This window comes from Triticum dicoccoides, chromosome 4A, assembly GCF_002162155.2.
Source record: "Triticum dicoccoides isolate Atlit2015 ecotype Zavitan chromosome 4A, WEW_v2.0, whole genome shotgun sequence".
Classification (NCBI taxonomy): Eukaryota; Viridiplantae; Streptophyta; class Magnoliopsida; order Poales; family Poaceae; genus Triticum; species Triticum dicoccoides.
The window spans coordinates 645,361,376-645,381,766 of record NC_041386.1 but is presented as its reverse complement, the minus strand read 5'-3'; positions in this window follow the sequence as shown (position 1 = coordinate 645,381,766).

The window sequence follows — 20,391 nt, the reverse complement described above, 5'->3', positions numbered from 1 at the left end:
ATTAGCCACCCCTCACCGCCTCGCAAGCGGTACGAGCACACAAAAGAGAAAATTATTTTTAATATTAGAGATGGCACATACAAATTTGCTTAGAACGGCAAAACTGGTTTAAAGGATTTTGGATGCACAAGTAGTGATCATACTTAGTGCAAAATGAAGGCTAGCAAAAGATTGAGAAGCGACCAACCAAGAAACGAATAATCTCATAAGCGAGTATTGAGCATAATTAACACCGAATATGCACCACAAGTAGGATATAATTCCATTGCATAATTATTGACTTTCGTGCTTGCATAGGGAATCACAAACCTTAACACCAATATTCTTACTAAAACACAATTACTCATCAAGATGACTCACATATCACATCATCATATCTCAAAACTATTACTAAGAATCAAGTTTATTTTGTCCAATGACCTTCATGAAAGTTTTTATTATATCCTTCTTGGATATCTATCACTCTCGAACTAATTTTCATGTGTTGCTTTTGATAAGGTCAAACAAATATAAGTGAATATCATGAGCATAAAATTTCTTTCACTCAAATTAATTTAAGTGAAGCAAGCGAGAATTTCTTGAAAATTTTACTAACCCTCAAATAAATCTAAGTGAAGCAAGAGAGCATTTCTTCAAAAATGCTAAAGCACACCATGCTCAAAAAGATATAAGTGAAGCACTAGAGCAAATCCATAGCTCATAAAAAAATTAAGTGAAGCATAGAGAGCAATTCTAACAAGTCATGGCATAATTTTGGCTCTATCAAATAGGTGTGTCCAGCAAGGAATCAAGACATAAAACACAAAAAAACAAGCAAATACTAATATCATACAAGACGCTCCAAGCAAAACACATAGTATGTGACGAATAAAATTATAGCTTCGATTAAAATACCGATGGTCGTTAGAAGAAAGAGGGGATGCCACTCGGGGCATCCCAAAGCTTAGTTGATTGCTCTCTTTGGATAATAGCTTGGGATGCTGGGGCATCCCCAAGCTTAGGCTCTTCTTACTCCTTATTCCTTCATCCATCGCAAGAAAAATCAAAACTTGAAAACTTCAATAACACAAAACTGAACAAAACCTTCGTGAGATCCGTTAGTATAAGAAAACAAATCACTACTATAAGTACTATAGAAAACCAATTCATATTTTATTCTTGCATTATATCTACTATATTTCAACTTTTCTATGGCAAAAACTCATCAAAGAAAACCATAGAATCATCAAAACAAGCACACAACGCAAAACAGTCTGTAGCAATCTGGATATTTTGAATACTTCTGTAACTCCAAAACTCTGAAAAATTAGGACGACCTGGGCAATTTGCATATTAATCCTTTGCAAAATGAATTGGTATTTTATCGCTCTCTGGTTAAAAATGAGAATTATTTTTGTGAGTGCTTAAGTTTCTGTTTTTCAGCAAGATCAAACAACTATCACCCACGAAGATCCTAAAGGCTTTACTTGGCACAACAAATAATTAAAACACAAAAGACACAATCATAACAGTAGCATAATTTTGCAAACACTCAAGAACAGAAAGCAAAAAGCAAAAATAATTTTATTCATTGGGTTGCCTCCCAACAAGCGCTATAGTTTTATGCCCTTAGCTAGGCATAAAGCAAGGATCTAAGTTTTGTCATCTTTGTTTCGAGATCCATAAGATGCCCTCATGATTGATTCATATGGTGGCCTAATTCTTGTTATAGGGAAGTGTTCCATACCCTTCCTTAGTGCAAATTGAAACTTAATATTGCCTTCTTTCATATCAATCACGACACCGATAGTGCGTAAAAACGGTCTACCAAGAATAATTGGACAAGAAGGATTGCAATCAATATCAAGAACAATAAAATCTATGGGCACATAATTCCTATTTGCAAGAATAAGAACATCATTAATCTTCCCATAGTATTTTTAATAGTAGAATCTGCCAAGTGCAAATTTAAAGAAGACTCTTCAATATCGGGAAGATCTAGCACATCACATAAAGATTTCGGAATTGTAGAAACACTAGCACCCAAGTCACACAAAGAAAAACACTCATAATTTTTAATCTTGACTTTGACAGTAGGTTCCCATTCATCATGTAATTTTCTAGGAATTGAAACTTCTAATTCCAACTTTTCCTCTAAAGCTTTCATCATAACATCAACAATATGTTTAGTAAAAGCTTTATTTTGTTCATAAGCATGGGGTGAATTTATCATGGATTGCAATAAAGAAATACAATCAATCAAAGAGCAACTATCATAATTAAAGTCTTTGTAATCCAAAAGAGTGGGCACATCACTAGTTAAAGTTTTGACCTCTTCAAACCCACCTTTATCAATTTTCTCAACAAGATTTTCACCCTCCGAAATATCGGAACGCCTTCTAACTAAAGTTGAATCTTCTCCATTCCATTTTTAATCAATCTTAACTTTAATAAACAAGGAATCAATAGAAGAAACACCAATCATTTTAAGATCTTCATCACTTTTACGAAAGTAATCACTAGAAAACACTTTTTCTAAAAATTCTCTTCTAGCTCTAAGCATAGCGGTTCTTTTATTACTTTCATCCATAGAAACACAAAGAGCTTTAATTTAATCCTCAACTTTAGGAAAAAAAATCATCTTGAGATTTTCTACATCATGAGAAATTCTATCAACACTTCTAGACAAATCATCAATCTTATTCAACTTTTCTTCTATGGTAGTGTTGAAAACCTTTTGTGTGTTGATAAATTCTTTAATATTATTCTCAAGATCAGAGGTGTTCCTATTTTTATTATAAGAAGGATTTCCATAGGAATTACCATAATTATTAGAGGAATTACTAGGAAAAGGCCTAGGATTAAAATTACCTCTATAAGCATTGTTATTGAAATTCTTTTGTGAGATAAAATTCACATCTATGACATCACTGTTTTGCTCAATCAAAGTAGACAAAGGCATATCATTAAAATCAATAGGAGCACTTTTACTAGCAACCAATTTTAGAGCATCAACTTTTTCACTCAAAGAAGAAATTTCTTCAACCAAATTAACTTTTTTACTACTAGTTCTTTCGGTATGCCATTGTGAATAATTTGCCATGATATTATCAAGAAATTTTTGTGGCTTCACCCAAAGTAATTTCCATAAAAGTACCACCCGCAGCGGAGTCTAAAAGATTATGAGAAATAAATTCAACCCCGCATAAATTTTTTGTATGATCATCCAAAGATTTAACCCATGAGTTGGGCAATTCCTTAGCATCATTTTCATCCTTTCCCAAGATTGTGCAACATGCTCATGTTCAAGTTGCTTGAAATTCATGATCTGGGTTCTAAGGGAAATAATTTTTGCGGGCGGAAAATACTTAGTGATAAAAGCGTCTTTGCACTTATTCCAAGAATTGATACTATTACGAGGCAATGAAGAAAACCAAATTTTTGCAGAATCACGCAAAGAAAACAGAAATAATTTCATATTCACAATATCATTGTCCACATCTTTTTTCTTTTTCATACCACATAATTCCACGAAGGTATTAAGATGGGACACGACATCCTCATTAGGAGTACCGGAAAATTGATCTTTCATAACAAGACTCAGCAAAGCAGTATTAATATCACAAGACTCTGCACTAGTGGCGGGAGCAATCGGAGTGCCAATAAAATTATTGTTGTTGGTATTTGAGAAATCACACAACTTGGTGTTCTCTTGAGCCATGATGACTACGCAACAAGATTGCACTCAAAAACAAATCCGGCAAGAAAACGGCGAACGAAAGAGAGGGCGAATAAAACGGGAATTTTTTTTGAAGTGGGGGAGAGGAAAACGAGAGGCAAATGGCAAATAATGTAAATTGCGAGGAGATGAGATTTGTGATAAGGAACCTAGTAGATGTAGATGATCCTCCCCGGCAACGGGGCCAGAAATCCCTTTTGATGCGGCTTGAAGCTACGTCGGTATTTCCCCAAAGAGGAAGGGATGATGCAACACAGTGACGGTAGGTATTTCCCTTAGTGATGAAACCAAGGTTATCGAACCAGTAGGAGAACCAAGCAACACTGCATAAACAGCACCTGCACACAAATAACAAATATTCGCAACCCGACGTCTTAAAGGGGTTGTCAATCCCTTTCGGGTAACGACACTAGAAATTGGCAAATAGACGTGAATAAATTGTAGTAGATTGATAGATCAAACGCCAAATAAAATAAATAAGAATAAATGGCAGCAAGGTATTTTTGTATTTTTCTTTTAATAGATCTGAAAATAAAGATAAATAAAATAGATCACAAAGGCAAATAATATGAGAAAGAGACCCGGAGGCCGTAGGTTTCACTAATGACTTCTCTCGAGAAAAATAGCAAACGGTGGGTAAACAAATTACTGTTGGGCAATTGATAGAACTTCAAATAATCATGACGATATCCAGGCAGTGATCATTATATAGGCATCACATCCAAGATTAGTAGACCGACTCCTGCCTGCATCTACTAATATTACTCCACACATCGACCGCTATCCATCATGCATCTAGTGTATAAAGTTCATGGAGAAACGGAGTAATGCAATAAGAACGATGACATGATGTAGACAAGATCTATTTATGTAGAAATAGACCCCATCGTTTTATCCTTAGTAGCAATGATACATATGTGTCGGTTCCCCTTCTGTCACTGGGATCAAGCACCATAAGATCGAACCCACTACAAGGCACCTCTTCCCATTGCAAGATAAATAAATCAAGTTGGCCAAACAAAACCCAAATATCGGAGAAGAAATATGAGGCTATAAGCAATCATGCATATAAGAGATCAAAGAAACTCAAATAGCTTTCATGGATAAAAAGATAGATCTGATCATAAACTCAAAGTTCATCCGATCCCAACAAACACGCCACAAAAAGAGTTACATCATATGGATCTCCAAGAGACCATTGTATTGATAATCAAAAGAGAGAGAGAGGAAGCCATCTAGCTACTAACTACGGACCCGATGGTCTACAAAGAACTACTCACGCATCATTAGAGAGGTACCAATGGAGGTGGTGAACCCCTCCGGGATGGTGTCTAGATTGGATCAGGTGGTTCTGGACTCTGCGACGGCTGGAATTGATTTTCATCGGCTCCCCTAGGGTTTTTGGAATATTGGGGTATTTATAGAGTAAAGAGGCGGTCTGGGGGCACTCGAGGTGGGCACAACCCACCAGGGCGCGCCTGGGCCCCCAGGCGTGCCCTGGTGGGTTGTGCTCCCCTCGGAGCACCCCCAGGCGCTTCTCCGGCCCATTGGGTGTCTTCTGGTCCAAAAAATCCACAAAATGTTTCGCTGCATTTGGACTTCGTTTGATATTGATTACCTGCGATGTACTCCCTCCGTTCCAAAATAGATGACTCAACTTTGTACTAAAGTTAGTACAAAGTTGAGACTATAAAATGATTATAAAACATCCAAGAATGATAATATAACAAGAGGGAACAACCAAAAATTATAGATACGTTGAAGACGTATCAGCATCCCCATGCTTAATTCCTGCTCGTCCTCGAGTAGGTAAATAATAAAAACAGAATTTTTGATGTGGAATGCTGCCTAACATGTCATCTCATATTCTTTTCTTTATAGCATGGACATTTGGACTTTTATATTGCTCAAAGCAATAGTCTAGTTTTGACATGATAACTTAAATACGCAAGCATATCAACAAGCTACCAAGTCTTTCAAAACATCAACGCTAAAATAAGTTATCCCTAGCCCATCATGCTCAATCATTGATTCATTCATGAAACACACTCGCATATTAGCTACACCCAATGCTCAAGTACGATCGTAGTGCCCCCTAGTTGGTGCTTTATAAGAGAAGATGGAGACTCAAATTCAAAAATAAAAATTGCATAAAGTAAAAATAAGGGCCCTTCGTGGAGGGAAGTAGGGATTTGTAGAGGTGCGAGAGCTCAAAGTGAAAATTTAGAGATAAAAACATTTTGAGAGGCATACTTTTCCAACCAACGAAAACGACTTAGTGTTCCCAACACTTTCCATGCTAATATATCATAGGTGGTTCCCAAACAGAAATTAAGGTTTATTCCTTTTTCCACCATAGTTTCACTTTCCATGGCTAACCGTATTCATGGGTGCCTTCCATACCAACACTTTTGAAGCAATTTATTATTTGACAACATAAAGTACATTCATTTTTCATTTCGGGACGGGCATCCCTAATACCTTTGCTTTACTCTCATGCAATGACAAGTGAATAAACACTCATCGTGAGAATAACACATCTAGCATGGAAAATATTAGCCACCCCTCGCCGCCTTGCGAGCGGTATGAGCACACAAAAGAGAAATTTATCTATTATATAATTAAGACATAAGTCAAATTAGACACCACATTCTTCCACATAAGCTAAAATAATATACATTGTTGATTAATAATATTTACGGCTCAGATTTAACGATATTACGTTACATACAAATATTCTAGACATGCACTATTTGGCACATATTAAACCTGTCACGTACAACTACCTATGATGTAAACAGTGCAAAAAAAAGAATCACGTATAGGAGAAGGAAAACTCAAAGATTGGAAAGCCAAAATCACGTTTGTTATATGTGTGAAGTACACGGACAACACATCAAATTCGATTTGAATTCTGTTATGAGGAAAAAGAAACTTGCATAGCCCTCTAGACGTTACGTAAAGCCATCTAGAGGCAACGTAAGGAACCGGCTACCTTTTTCTGTTTCGAAGGAACCTGCCACATTTTGGCCCAGTTTCACACTTCAGGTAATCAGAAAAGCTCATGGGAAAGTAGTAGTGGGTCATTCTTAGGGTCAAAAGAACAAGTGAGAGGTGGTAAAAGATTAGAAGCGTGAAACACATAGATCTGTCCAATCTATAAAGAACGTTTACCGGATGAATAAATATTACTACTTTGTTTTTTATCCCTCATTTCGATCCAAAATAAGTGTCATGGTTTTAGATCAAATTTGAATTAAAACCACGACACTTATTTTGGATCAGGAGGAGTACTATATATGATACTGTTAGAAAAACTAGCATTTTTATTTTTAAAATTCTATTAGAAACATATATAAAATGCTATAGTAAATCAGTGTAAAATTTATGAATATTATATATGAATTCGGTTGTAATATTAGATACACTTAGTGAATGGATAAATAATAGAACTACATTGGATGGTATGAAAAATTTCCACATAAGAAAAAAACATATTCCGTTGATTCTAATTATAACGGTTGAGATTAAAAGATGAAAATGTTACGTAAAATATAAAGAGCGTACAGATCCTATTATTGACAGGTCTCTGGGAGTATTTTTTATGTGTGTCAATGGGCAGTCCAACATGCATACAATAGTACACATTACTGAAAATGGAAAATATGTGAAGGCCTGCTTGAAATAAAAGTCACGTACAGAGTCATCATAGACACGTCCGTTAAAAAATAGAGAGAGAAAAAAGTAAACTACCTCTAAAGAAATCCTACATAAAGTTCTGTCCGAAACAATAATGAAACAGGTTCATGTACAAGCTGAGTCCAGTTTCGACACCGCACATAGAACTAGATCATACACAGAAAATATATAAACTTAAAAGAAGGCTTTTGGAAGAAAAGTACGTGTAGGCCAAACAACATTGAAATTTTTTTTCCCCCAAATAGCCTAATCTAACCGTGTCCAACACATTTGAGCCAACACTACTTGCTTTTTTTTTGTGATTAAGGTCATACGAGGCAACACATGCATAGGCATGTACTCCCTACGTAAATAAATATAAGAGCATTTAGATCACTATTTTAGTGATCTAAACGCTCTTATATTTCTTTATGGAGGGAGTACTAGAGTCCAATGCCTATATGAACCACCCTACATGTTCTAATTAGAAAGCAAAAAATGCTACTAAAAGCTATTGCAATCAGCCCTTACCAATTGGATTAGTAAACCACATACTGACATGTACACAATCAGAATGTAAATTAATGGTAGATCCGATTCATGGTTACTGAAAATGAATGGGATTTGGTAAATTTGGAATGGCCAAAGAGTACGTGCCTAGATACAAATATCACAGAGGGCATGCAAGATATTGATCCAAGAGGAAGCATCAACAAATAAATGTCAATACGAAATGTGTGCAAGCAAAGGAACATGGTTATGTGGAAGCACCAATAAAGTTTCCGAATCCCACCAAAAAATAGAGGTTGGAGCACATATCATGTAGAATATTTAGAAAGCTATTTTAGTTGTATTAAAGAATGCAACTTGAACAAGCAATGTTGTCACAATATAAAAATATACAAGGTAGGCCAAGAGTATTTTGGAGAGAACGACTTAGCATATTTTGGTGAGAATATGTATAACAATGAATGCGCTATCCCAAATAGGCATGACATAACAGGAATTAGACTAGGATGAGTGCGATAAATTAGCTAGATCCAAGATATTGCATTAATGTAAGTGCAATATTGCTAATGATATATTGAGGCAGACGAAGAAGGAGAACAAAAATGCTCATATCTTATAAATTGTTGAACATTCTCTCTAGAAGATATAACAGTGAGGTTTTCATCCTCAGTTTAGAACTCCCAATTTGGATGAATCACAAAAATGTAAATTAAGAATAATATGTGTCATCAAACATTTATAACATCATCCATTGTTCTACCAATATAAACATAAATATCATTATTTTTTATCTAGCATGGATGATTATTTTATAGTAAAATCATTCATAATTTTATGAAGTTAAGCATACTACAGATTATCTCAGATCTAAAACAATATTTATAAATATATAAAAAATCTAGCCGCGCAAATGCGCGGGTAGCTTAGCTAGTTTTTAATATTAGAGATGGCACATACAAATTTGCTTAGAATGGCAAGAGAATACCGCATGTAGGTAGGTATAGTGGACTCATGTGGCAAAACTGGTTTAAAAAATTTTGGATGCACAAGTAGTGATCATACTTAGTGCAAACTGAAGGCTAGCAAAAGATTGAGAAGCGACCAACCAAGAAATGAATGGTCGTGGCTTTCAGGGGTACAGGGGGCCAGGCCGAGGACGAGGAAAAAGTGACGTGTACCAGCCAGTGAATATGGAAGGGAAGAATGGGCATGGTCAAGCTGGAGCAAGTAATGTTTTGATGTTGGCTGATTAGGAAACTTTTAACAAAAAGAGGAAGAAAGAAGGGGAGTCCTAAAGATACTTGAATCAATGTAGTAGGGACTCAAAGAAGAAGAGGGAATATATAGAGAATGTAGATATGGATTTGGCGATGGTCGCGGAGTAGCCCCATCAACACTAATGAGTTGCTTAGCATGGAACTGTTGTGGGCTAGGAAAATTGAAGATAGTTCGTGAGCTTTCACGTTGGTTTTGTGTGTGTGTGTGACGAAGGTTGAGGGGAAGAGAGTTTCCAACCTATCACGAGGTTAGGATTTGCTAGTTGTATGTCCATAAGAAGTGAAGGCTTAAGTGGTGATTTAGCTTTGTTTTGGTGAAAGGAGGTTGATGTAACCATTAATAATGTCTAAGATCATCATATTGATCCTAATATACAATATGTTGAGGTTGATATGAAGACCTGAAATTTTACTATCTTTTATGCCAAGGCTCGGAGTGAGCCTTCCCTAAGTTAGGGTCTGTTGAAGTGGCCCAGAGGACAAGAGCGACCTACCATGGTTATGTGGGGGTGATTTTAATGAGATCCTGGCTAATTCAAAGTATTTTGGTAGTAGTGAGAGATCATATTGGCAAATGGGGGTTTCAGAGAGGTTGTTGATTTTTCTAACTTTCATGATGTTGGCTACTATTGCATTCACTTCACATGGAATAGGCAAGAGGGCATAGCTAATGTCAAGGTTCGGTTAGATTGTTTTCTAGTAGTTCTGGAGTTTATGAATTTCTCGGCAACAATTGATAAAGATATGCCATTTGGGAGGTCGGATTCTTCATGTTAATGGCCAAATTTTCTCGGCTATTAGAGTAGCATGGCGATAATGTTCCTAGGAGGTTCATGCATGAGTAAGCTTGTCAATGAGAGGAACCATATAATGATGATGATGTGTTACAAGGATGAAAAGTTGGTTGCGGGTGTGACAGAATCGTTGGATTGAATGATGCTTTCCTTGATACACAAGTTCACTTAACTGACTGGAAAACACTTATATTTGGTGATGTTGGGAGGAGGATTAAAAAGGCGAGAAGAGAGTTTGAGTGGGAGTGTGCCAACTTTATGTACCGTGCTGTGTCTCCAAGGGACAGAGAATTGTCGAGGCAACTAAACATTTTCTTGCACAAAGAGGAAGCCATGGCCCGCTAGTGGTACAAGTGGAGTGGTTGCGCGTGGGAGATCACAATACGGATTTTTTTCATGCATGTGCAACTGTCGGGGGAAACGACATCTATGGGATCACGAGGAATCCCTTTTGCTATGGTTGACTGACGCGGGGCTGTGGAAAGAGCGGGATTGAGAGATCAACACAGGGGGATTTTCCAGGTTCGGACCGCAAGGGATGCGTAATGCCCTACTCCTATTGCTTTGTCTTTATCTGGTGGTCTTGGACTAGCTACAAGGCGTGCAGGGTCCAAAAAATCCTGAATCCTCTCTCAATACGCCATGGGCCTCCTTTTATAGTCAAAGGGGCTGCCACAGTGGCACATAGGAGGTGGAAAGCTATACAGTAGTCGAGTCTATCTCCTGGCACCGTAGGACAAACACATTTAATGCATTGCCGATGTGCCCCTCTTGCTTTATCGGGGACGACAAGGAAGCTCGTCCCAGCTGTCGCCGCCTTGCCTGGCTTCAACGTGCGTCCGAACTGACGAGGCATGTAGCGCCACGCTGGCTGGCTGCTGAGCTGGTGCAGTGGTAGAGTCTTCACGAAGATCTGCATGCCACCACACAGGTGCTTGCCGAGTTGGCTTAGAGGCCGCCTGTCGCCACGCAGGTGCTCGCCTAGCTGGTGGGCTGGCAGCTGCATGGGAGCGGTGGTGGAGTCTTGGTAGATGTGGGCCTGGCCGCGGCCCCGCGGATGTCTTCGGCAAGAGTCTTGCCGGGGCCCCGGCAAGGGTCTTGCCATGGCATCGTGGTCGTCCCCGGCAAGGGTCTTGCCGGTGGTCTCGTGGGTATCCTTGGCAAGGATCTTGCCTAGGATCGTCGTCTTCTGGTTATCATCTAGTCTTGCGTGCTTCTGGTCTCCACAAAGATCTGTATGCCACCATGGAGGTGCCTCCAAGCCTTGGTTCCAAAGTGGTTGATGGTGCTGGAACTCTTGGGCTCAAAGGTGGCGGCTCTGCTGGTGTTGGGCAAGTTGCCCCGGCAAGGTTGTTGCCGGGGCTGTGGAGGCCGCCCCGGCAAGGGCCTTATCATGGGAGTTCACCTCGCCCCTCCGTTCTTCGTGTTTCTGGCTTGGCATTGCTCTATTGTCTTGTGGCTTTGCTTCCTTCCTCTACCCCGCTAGGCGTGGCCGCAGGCGGGGCTTCAACTGCCCGCGCACAAGTAAAGGGGTACAAAATAGGACCCCTCCTTTTGTTCACCGACAGGAGCCCCCGGGCCTGGGCCATACATAAGCGCGACGCATTGTTGGGATAGGCCCAAAACGGTGTGCGGGCATGCTGATAACCCACAAGTATAGGGGATCGCAACAGTTTTCGAGGGTAGAGTATTCAACCCAAATTTATTGATTCGACACAAGGGGAGCCAAAGAATATTCTCAAGTATTAACAGTTGAGTTGTCAATTCAACTGCACCTGAAAGACTAATATCTGCAACAAAGTATTTAGTAGCAAAGTAATATGATAGTAGCGGTAATGGTGGCAAAAGTAATAGTATTGATTTTGTAGTGATTGTAACAGTGGCAACGGAAAAGTAACTAAGCAAAGATCAATATGTGAAGAGCTCGTAGGCATTGGATCGGTGATGGATGATTATGTCGGATGCGGTTCCTCATGCAACAGCTATAACATAGGGTGACACAGAACTAGCTCCAGTTCATCAATGTAATGTAGGCATGTATTTCGAATATAGTCATACGTGCTTATGGAAAAGAACTTGCATGACATCTTTTGTCCTACCTCCAGTGGCAGCGGGGTCCTATTGGAAACTAAGGGATATTAAGGCCTCCTTTTAATAGAGTACCGGACCAAAGCATTAACACTTAGTGAATACATGAACTCCTAAAACTATGATCATCACCGGTAAGTATCCCGATTATTGTCACTTTGGGGTTAACGGATCATAACACATAATAGGTGACTATAGACTTGCAAGATAGGATCAAGAACTCGCATATATTCATGAAAACATAATAGGTTCAGATCTGAAATCATGGCACTCGGGCCCTAGTGACAAGCATTAAGCATAACAAAGTCATAGCAACATCAATCCCAGAACATAATGGATACTAGGGATCAAACCCTAACAAAACTAACTCGATTACATGATAAATCTCATCCAACCCGTCACCGTCTAGCAAGCCTATGATGGAATTACTCATGCACGACGGTGAACATCATGAAATTGGTGATGGAGGAAGGTTGATGATGATGATGGCGACGTATTCCCCTCTCCGGAGCCCCGAACCGACTCCAGATCATCCCTCCCAAGAGAGATTAGGGCTTGGAGGCGGTTCCGTATCGTAAAACGCGATGAATCCTTCTCTTTTATTTTTTTCTCCCCAAACGTGAATATATAGAGTTGGAGTTGAGGTCGATGGAGCACCAGGGGGCCCATGAGGCAGGGGGCGCCCAGGGGGTAGGCGCACTCCCACCCTCGTGGACAGGGTGTGGGCCCCCTGGTCTTGATTCTTTCACCAGTATTTTTTATATATTCCAAAAATATTCTCCGTTGATTTTCAGGTCATTCCAAGAACTTTTATTTCTGCACAAAAATAACACCATGGCAATTCTGCTGAAAACAACGTAAGTATGGGTTAGGCCCATTCAAATCATGCAAGTTAGAGTCCAAAACAAGGGCAAAAGTGTTTGGAAAAGTAGATATGATGGAGACGTATCACATGCGGGGCCGAGTTGTATCACAGTAGCCCCCTCACCAGTTGCACTTCCCCATGACCTGCGTTGAATGCGCGATGTGGGGGTCATGCGTGGCGTGGGGGTCATGCGTGGGGCGGTTGCTGCCCTCATGCATCACATCGTGGTAAATGGTAAAGAGGCGGCCCACGCCTTCCCCATAAAAGGGAGTAAAACGCAGGGGCGCGGCTCATTTACTAGGTGGACTCGGGTCGCGGCCTTCAAGGTGCCTATCAGTGTCACAACCGGTGGATCTCGGGTAGGGGGTCCCGAACTATGCGTCTAAGGCGGATGCTAATAGGAGGCAGGGGACACGATGTTTTACCCAGGTTCGGGCCCTCTTGATGGAGGTAAAACCCTACGTCCTGCTTGATTATACTTGATAATATGGGTATTACAAGAGTTGATCTACCACGAGATCGGAGAGGCTAAACCCTAAAAGCTAGCCTATGGTATGATTGTATGTTGTCCTATGGACTAAAACCCTCCGGTTTATATAGACACCGGAGGGGGCTAGGGTTACACAAGGTCGGTTACAAAGGAGGAGATATACATATCTGTATTGCCTAGCTTGCCTTCCACGCCAAGTAGAGTCCCATCCGGACATGGGACGAAGTCTTCAATCTCGTATCTTCATAGTCCAACAGTCCGGCCAAAGGACATAGTCCGGCTGTCCGGAGACCCCCTAATCCAGGACTCCTTCAGTAGCCCCTGAACCAGGCTTCAATGACGATGAGTCCGGCGCGTAGTGTTGTCTTCGGCATTGCAAGGCGGGTTCCTCCTCCGAATACACCACAGAAGAATTTGAATACAAGGATAGTGTCCGACCCTGCAAAATAAGTTCCACATACCACCGTAGAGAGAATAATATTTCCAAAAATCTAATCTGCTAACACGTTTTGGTAGCATGACATCACGCCATGGCCCGGTAATTATTTGAACCGTTTTTCTTTAACCAGCCCCGCTCATAACGCGAGGCGGTTTCTTGACACGTCTTGTCAAAGCAGAGATCATGTTCCCCTTATTACGGGATTCTCATCAATACGGACGTGGGTAACCCAACCGTGCCTAGGACTCCTAGATCTTAGGCAAGTCCCAAACGGCCACGAGGAGGACGCTTGATATTCACCCTCTTTATAAAGGGACAAGGCTTTTACTTTTTTCCCTACCGTGCTCAATCGAATCCTTCCCCCGCCTCAAGTTCTAACTCCCAAAGCCTAGGTCAGGTAGTTCAAACCTTCGATCATGTCCGGATCCAGCCTTCAAGGCCGGTGGATGCCTTCCTCCATCACGGAGGAGGACATCAAGAAGTTGAGGGAGGCCAGGTATCTGACCGCCGAAAATTGGGCGAAGGCGATGGACCTGGAAAAGGCCACGATGGCGACCAAAGACACCTGCTCTACGATGAGAGCGAAAAAGGAGGAGCTGCGTCAAGCCGGGGATATCGCGGCTGGGAAACCCTTTATGTTGTGGAGGAAGTTTGGAGATCCTCGGTATGCCCCTCTGGACCGGCTGTGGAGTTCGGCGGACGCATATCTGGACTTGGCGGCGAGTGCTGTCGATGCGGCCGAATACTTCCAAGATCAAACAGATCGTGAAGTGGACAAGCTATTCTGGTCACAATTTAACGTTCCAGAGCGTCCTCTTCCATTGACTGATCGGCTTGCCAAATGGGCCGAGCTGAATAGATTGTTCGGACTTGCCATGAGGTCTGTTGTGGATCATCTGTGGCCGGAAAGGCCAAAGCCGAACATCTATTTTAGTTTGGTGCAGCAGTTCCTTGGTGCGGTGCCGCGCATTAATGCGATGAAGAGGTCGGCGTGCATAGAAGTCTTGCGGATGGCCCTTGCCCATGTCAAAACATACTAGGTGGAGATGGATGCCACCACTGTTGCGGCGCAGGGTTCGGCCATAGGCCGAGTGGCTGCCGAGCACTATTTTGAAGAAGTTCTTGAAGGCGCTCGTTCGATAGAGGCCCAGTGCTCGAAGAATATTATGTTTGAGTGACATGTATTCCCATTGTAAAAACAATGTTTTATTAAGTTTATCAAGGCTGTATTTATACTTTTGCCCGAAAGTATTATGATGCCTCCTGTGCGGCCGTTTATGTATGTAACCTGAAAGATTGCAGTCGTCGGCTTCAGCCCCCACGCATATAATGCGGGGGTGTTCGCAGAAGACGCATGTTCACACTTGACCCAACGTCTTGGTCCATTATGGAGGCGATAGTGCAGCGAACTAGGCAACCGGACTATAATGCTTTAACACTTTCACTTAGCCAGAGGAGTTTGACAGTGGGGCTACTATATAGCCCCTGGTGGCTCCGCACTCATCCAAATTCGGGGTGCGTACATGCCTGGCCGGGAAACGGCCCTTCGTTAAGGCGGAGGAATCCCGAAGATTCCGATAGGTTATCGAGTGGTTGACCAGTCTCACGCTATATCATGACAGTCAGTTTTTGGCTTTCTCTACTGAGGTGCTCGTCCGGATGAACCAGGGCACAATCGCAGTAGTTCTCCTGGTGCCGCCTTAGCCGATAGAGCGGAACGTAAGGCAGCAAAACACAGGAGCCAGGCAAACCCAACATTTGACCAAAGACATGATGCGGAGCTGATGCATATAAGGCCAAACTCGCAACGCCGAACACTCCCTAAGGTATTCGGTCTTTATGGTGTAAACCTGGCCTAAACAGTGCCCTTTGTAATAAGCCCCTGGTGTCCAGGTATGTGCAATATTCTGACGTGGCCACATGCCAATACGTCAGCATCCTTCTCAATTGTATTGAGAATATGAGGGATGTGCATCAACAAGAGACAATAAAAAAGATTTACGGAGGGTCTTAATCTAAAAAGAATCCTTGGAACAGGTCCCTGCTGCACGTCTGCGCCTGTGTCTCCGTTGTGCCATATTCTGGATGGGTGTAGCACGATGGTCATCTGAAAAAGGGAGGAACTTAATTGAAAAGTTGTCGTGCAAAAGGTAAGTTATACTAAATAAACAATATGAGTAAAGTTCAGCCTGATTGTAGCTTGTGCGCGCACGTTGAGCCCCTTGTATTGTGATAGGGGTATAGCCATAAAACCTATATCAATTACATATAGAAGTACCAGACTCATCCAACCGTGTCCGTGGTCTTAACGACCTGTCAGATGCTTTAGTTGGTGAGGCCGTTTAGTGTGCGGCTGCCAATGCAACCGCATGGTCTTCCGCGCGCAAGGAGCGCTCAACATTTCCATTTACTGTAATGATGCCACGTGGACCGGGCATCTTAAGCATGAGGGAAGCGTAATGTGGTATTGCATTAAAGCGAGCGAAAGCTCGCGTCCGAGTAGTGCTTGATATCCACTTTGGAACGGAGCAATGTGGAACGTTAAATTTTCACTACGGAAGTTATCGGGAAAGCCGAATGTAACCTCTAGTAGCACGGAGCCCGTGCAATGGGCCTCTGGGCCTGGCGTTACTCCTTTAAGGGTAGTATTGCTACGACTAATTTTTGTTGGGTCTATACCCATTTTGCGGATTGTGTCCTGATATATCAGGTTTAGACTGCTGCCACCGTCCATCAGGACTCGTGTGAAGTGGTATCCGTCAATTATTGGGTCTAATACCAGGGCAGCCCATCCTGCACTCCAGATACTTGCCGAGTAATCTCGACGGTCGAAGGTGACCGGTTGGAATGACCAGTGGCAGGACTCCACGGTGATAGGCCCTAGGGCATGTGTCTCTAGGAGTGCCGCTTTGTTTTTCCCCTTTGTCACGTGTAATACGTTTACTGTTTTGACTTCTGGTGGGAACTTCTTCTGTTCCCCAGTGCTTTGCTTGCGAGGCTCGTCCTCGTCTTTGCTTGGTGTATCCTGCCCCTTGTTTTCGGCGTTGAGCTTGCCGGACTGCTTGAAGACCCAACATTCTCTATGGGTATGATTTGCAGGTTTATCGGGGGTGCTATGGATCTGACATATTTGGTCCAGAATCTTGTTTAGGCTGGACAGTTCATCTCTGTTGCCTTTAGGGGGGCAGCTTTTGCTGACCTGGCCGACAGCTTTTGAATCCGGTGTTTACCGATGTGCTCTTCGGGCTGTCTTCTTTATTCCGGCGCTTGTTTTTGCTGCGTCGTGATTTCCCGTTTCCATCCCTGACTTCAGATGTACTTGGGTCGCTGGTGCTGCATCGGGCTAACCAGCTGTCCTCGCCCGCGCAAAAGTGGGTCATGAGGCTTGTTAATGCTGCCATTGTTCTCGGCTTTTCTTGGCCGAGGTGTCTGGCGAGCCATTCGTCTCGAACGATGTGCTTGAAAGCTGCTAAGGCTTCGGCGTCCGGACAGTCGACTATTTGGTTCTTTTTAGTGAGGAACCTGTTCCAAAGTTTTCGGGCTGACTCTCTGGGCTGTTGAGTTATATGACTTAAATCGTCTGCGTCCGGTGGTTGGACATATGTCCCTTGAAAATTTGCCCGAAAGGCGTCTTCGAGCTCTTCCCAGCTTCCAATGGAGTTTTCGGGAGGCTTTTAAGCCAGTGCCGAGCTGGCCCTTTGAGTTTGAGGGGTAAGTACTTGATGGCGTGGAGATTGTCTCCTCGAGCCATATGGATATGGAGGATGTAGTCCTCAATCCAGACCCCAGGGTCCGTTGTTCCATCGTACGCCTCTATGTTTACGGGTTTGAATCCCTCTAGAAATTCATGGTCCAGCACCTCATCGGTGAAACATAGGGGGTGTGCGGCACCCCTGTATTTGGGTGTACTGTGGTATTGGGATGTTTGTTGTGTTGCATTGCACGCTGGAGCATGCTTGCGTGGCCCGTAGATGGATCTGGTTGCGCCGTACTTTTGATGCGAGTCCTCACGTGGATCACGTACCGACTTATGTGCGGCGTCATTTGCCGTTCTATGTTGGCCACGAGGTCGTCTATCCGACTGGCTGGCCGTTTTGTTTTTTGATTGCGGGGGATCTAGGGCCTCCTCATCGAATTCAGGTAGCAGCTTTCGCTTCGGGTAGCTCTTGGTGTGGCGATTACCGCCGTACTTCTGAGTGTGTCTTGTGCAGCCCTGAGCCTTTGCTTCTGCTTTTTTAGACTCCTCGCAGTGGCAACCAACCTTTGATGGGCATTTTGTTGCTCCGGGTACCTGTCCGGTGTGATGTCGTCTGGACTGTTATCTTCGACGGGGTCGGGTTGTTCGGTTTGATTCTCCATGTTGCCCTGGTCGGGCGATGGTTCGCCCTGCTCTATTGCTGGGTCTATATGACCGCTGTTTCTGCCGAGGCGGGATTTGGAGCGGCGCTTACGCTACCGCTTTGACTACTTCTCGAGGGAACAACCCTTCGCTGCGTCCTTCCGTTCCTCGTCGTCGTTTTCTTTTGGTGTGTCCACCATGTATACATCATATGATGAAGTGGACGTCCAGTGCCCTGTGGGCAGTGGTTCCTATTCGTCTCCTACATTGTCGTCCATACCGTCGATGTCTTCAGAGTCGAAGTCGAGCATGTCGGTCAAATCGTCGACAGTGGCTACTAAGTGGGTGGTGGGTGGGCGGCGAATTTCTTCGTCATCCGCATCCCAATTGTCAGGACCCCGATTCCAAGTCACATCGATCTAGCCGGTAACACCTCATATCACTTTGCGGCCACACGCACGGTATTCCCACGGATGTCGCCTTACCATGGCCCAGGACTGTTTGCGCCTTTTGGCTCACGTATATGATAGTGTCGCTAGCATCCATATGACAGAGAACCCGGGCCGACATGGCTAGTCGTGAACCCAAAGCCGCACTAACCTATGGGGACAGGCATACATGAATCACATCGAGCATGTCGGTCAGCAGCGTGTGAATCCGGGCTGTAGCAGGCTAGGCAGGACTCCGGATGTCACCGCGTGACATTTCCCCGAAGGGACAGACACAGGAACGAAGTGAAACACATGCCGGCCAGTCAAGTGTTCCGGAGCAATAGTGTTGGGCTAGCAGGACTCCGATGAACCGGGCTGTAGCGGACTACTATGGCTCATGGAAGCACAAGACTACATTTCCCCATAAGAGAGGCTACCAAGGATAAACAACTAGGTTGTCGGATCCCACACATACCAAGCATTTCAATCATACGCACAATATGCTCGATATGTGTAAATACAACATGGCATCACAACAATACTCTACGACTCAAAGTATTTATTCATTAGGCTCCGAGGAGCGAGATATTACAAACATGGGTCTCATGACCCAACAATCATAGCATACAAATCAAGCACATGCGGAAGCTTAACATGTCTGAGTACAGACATCTACAAATGAAAAAGGCTAAGAAGCCTGACTATCTACCAGATCCTGCCGAGGGCACAAGATCGCAGCTGAGGTATCAAGCTAAACATCAAAGTCCACGCGGAATTACTAGCGAGACTGAAGTCTCTCTACAAAACACAAATTAAGCAAACGTGAGTACAAATGTACCCAACAAGACTTACATCAGAACTAACTACATATGCATCGGTATCAACAAGGGGGGGGGGAGTGGTGGAGTTTAACTGCAGCAAGCCAGCTTTGACTCAGTGGCTAACCTGAACTACGACTGCAAGCAACTCTTTTGAGGTGGCGCACATGAGTCCACATATTCACCATATCAATACACCACTGTGGATCTACTCCCGTCTCCCTACGAGAACGCCATCCATAGCACTCACGCTTATCTTGTGAGTTTTAGAGTATCCACTTCAAGTTATCTATGAACTATGCAAGGGGTCCAAGTTTCCATATCCGAGGAATCCGGCTATTCGAATAGATAATGATAACCCTGCAGGGGTGTACTTCTTCACACACGCTCCCACCACTTACCGTCATTTACACGACATGTACTCGGCAACCTTCAAGCAGAAGCCCAACGAGGGTGTCGGCCACGGCCTACCTAAACACTTAAGTCTCTAGTCCAGGTTTATCACCTATCCAGGTTCCATCCGCAGGGAGTCCGACCGAGGTTTCCACATATGGCCCCGAACGATGTGAACAGGGTTCCCGAGACACCAAACGGGCCCCCGGTACACCGTGCCACGGTGTATCTACCGCATCATAGCCCACCCCTAGGGTCAGCGCTACGCACGGCCGCCAACACATAACCTACAAACACCAGAAACTAGTTGCAAGTCCTGGATAGAGTACTAGGTGATTAAGAAGCCGATAGGGTCAATTAAGGATCCCAATGAGTGGTAGTAGCTCTTCATGGATCACAGGCACAGAACTCAGTTCCTAAGAACGGTTTCAATGAGACAACCCACCATGTACTCCTACATGGCCTCTCACCGCCTTTACCAAATCGTGTTCACACACTTAGCTCACACACAGTAGGACATGTTCATCACCATTCCAATTCATTCCCGATGA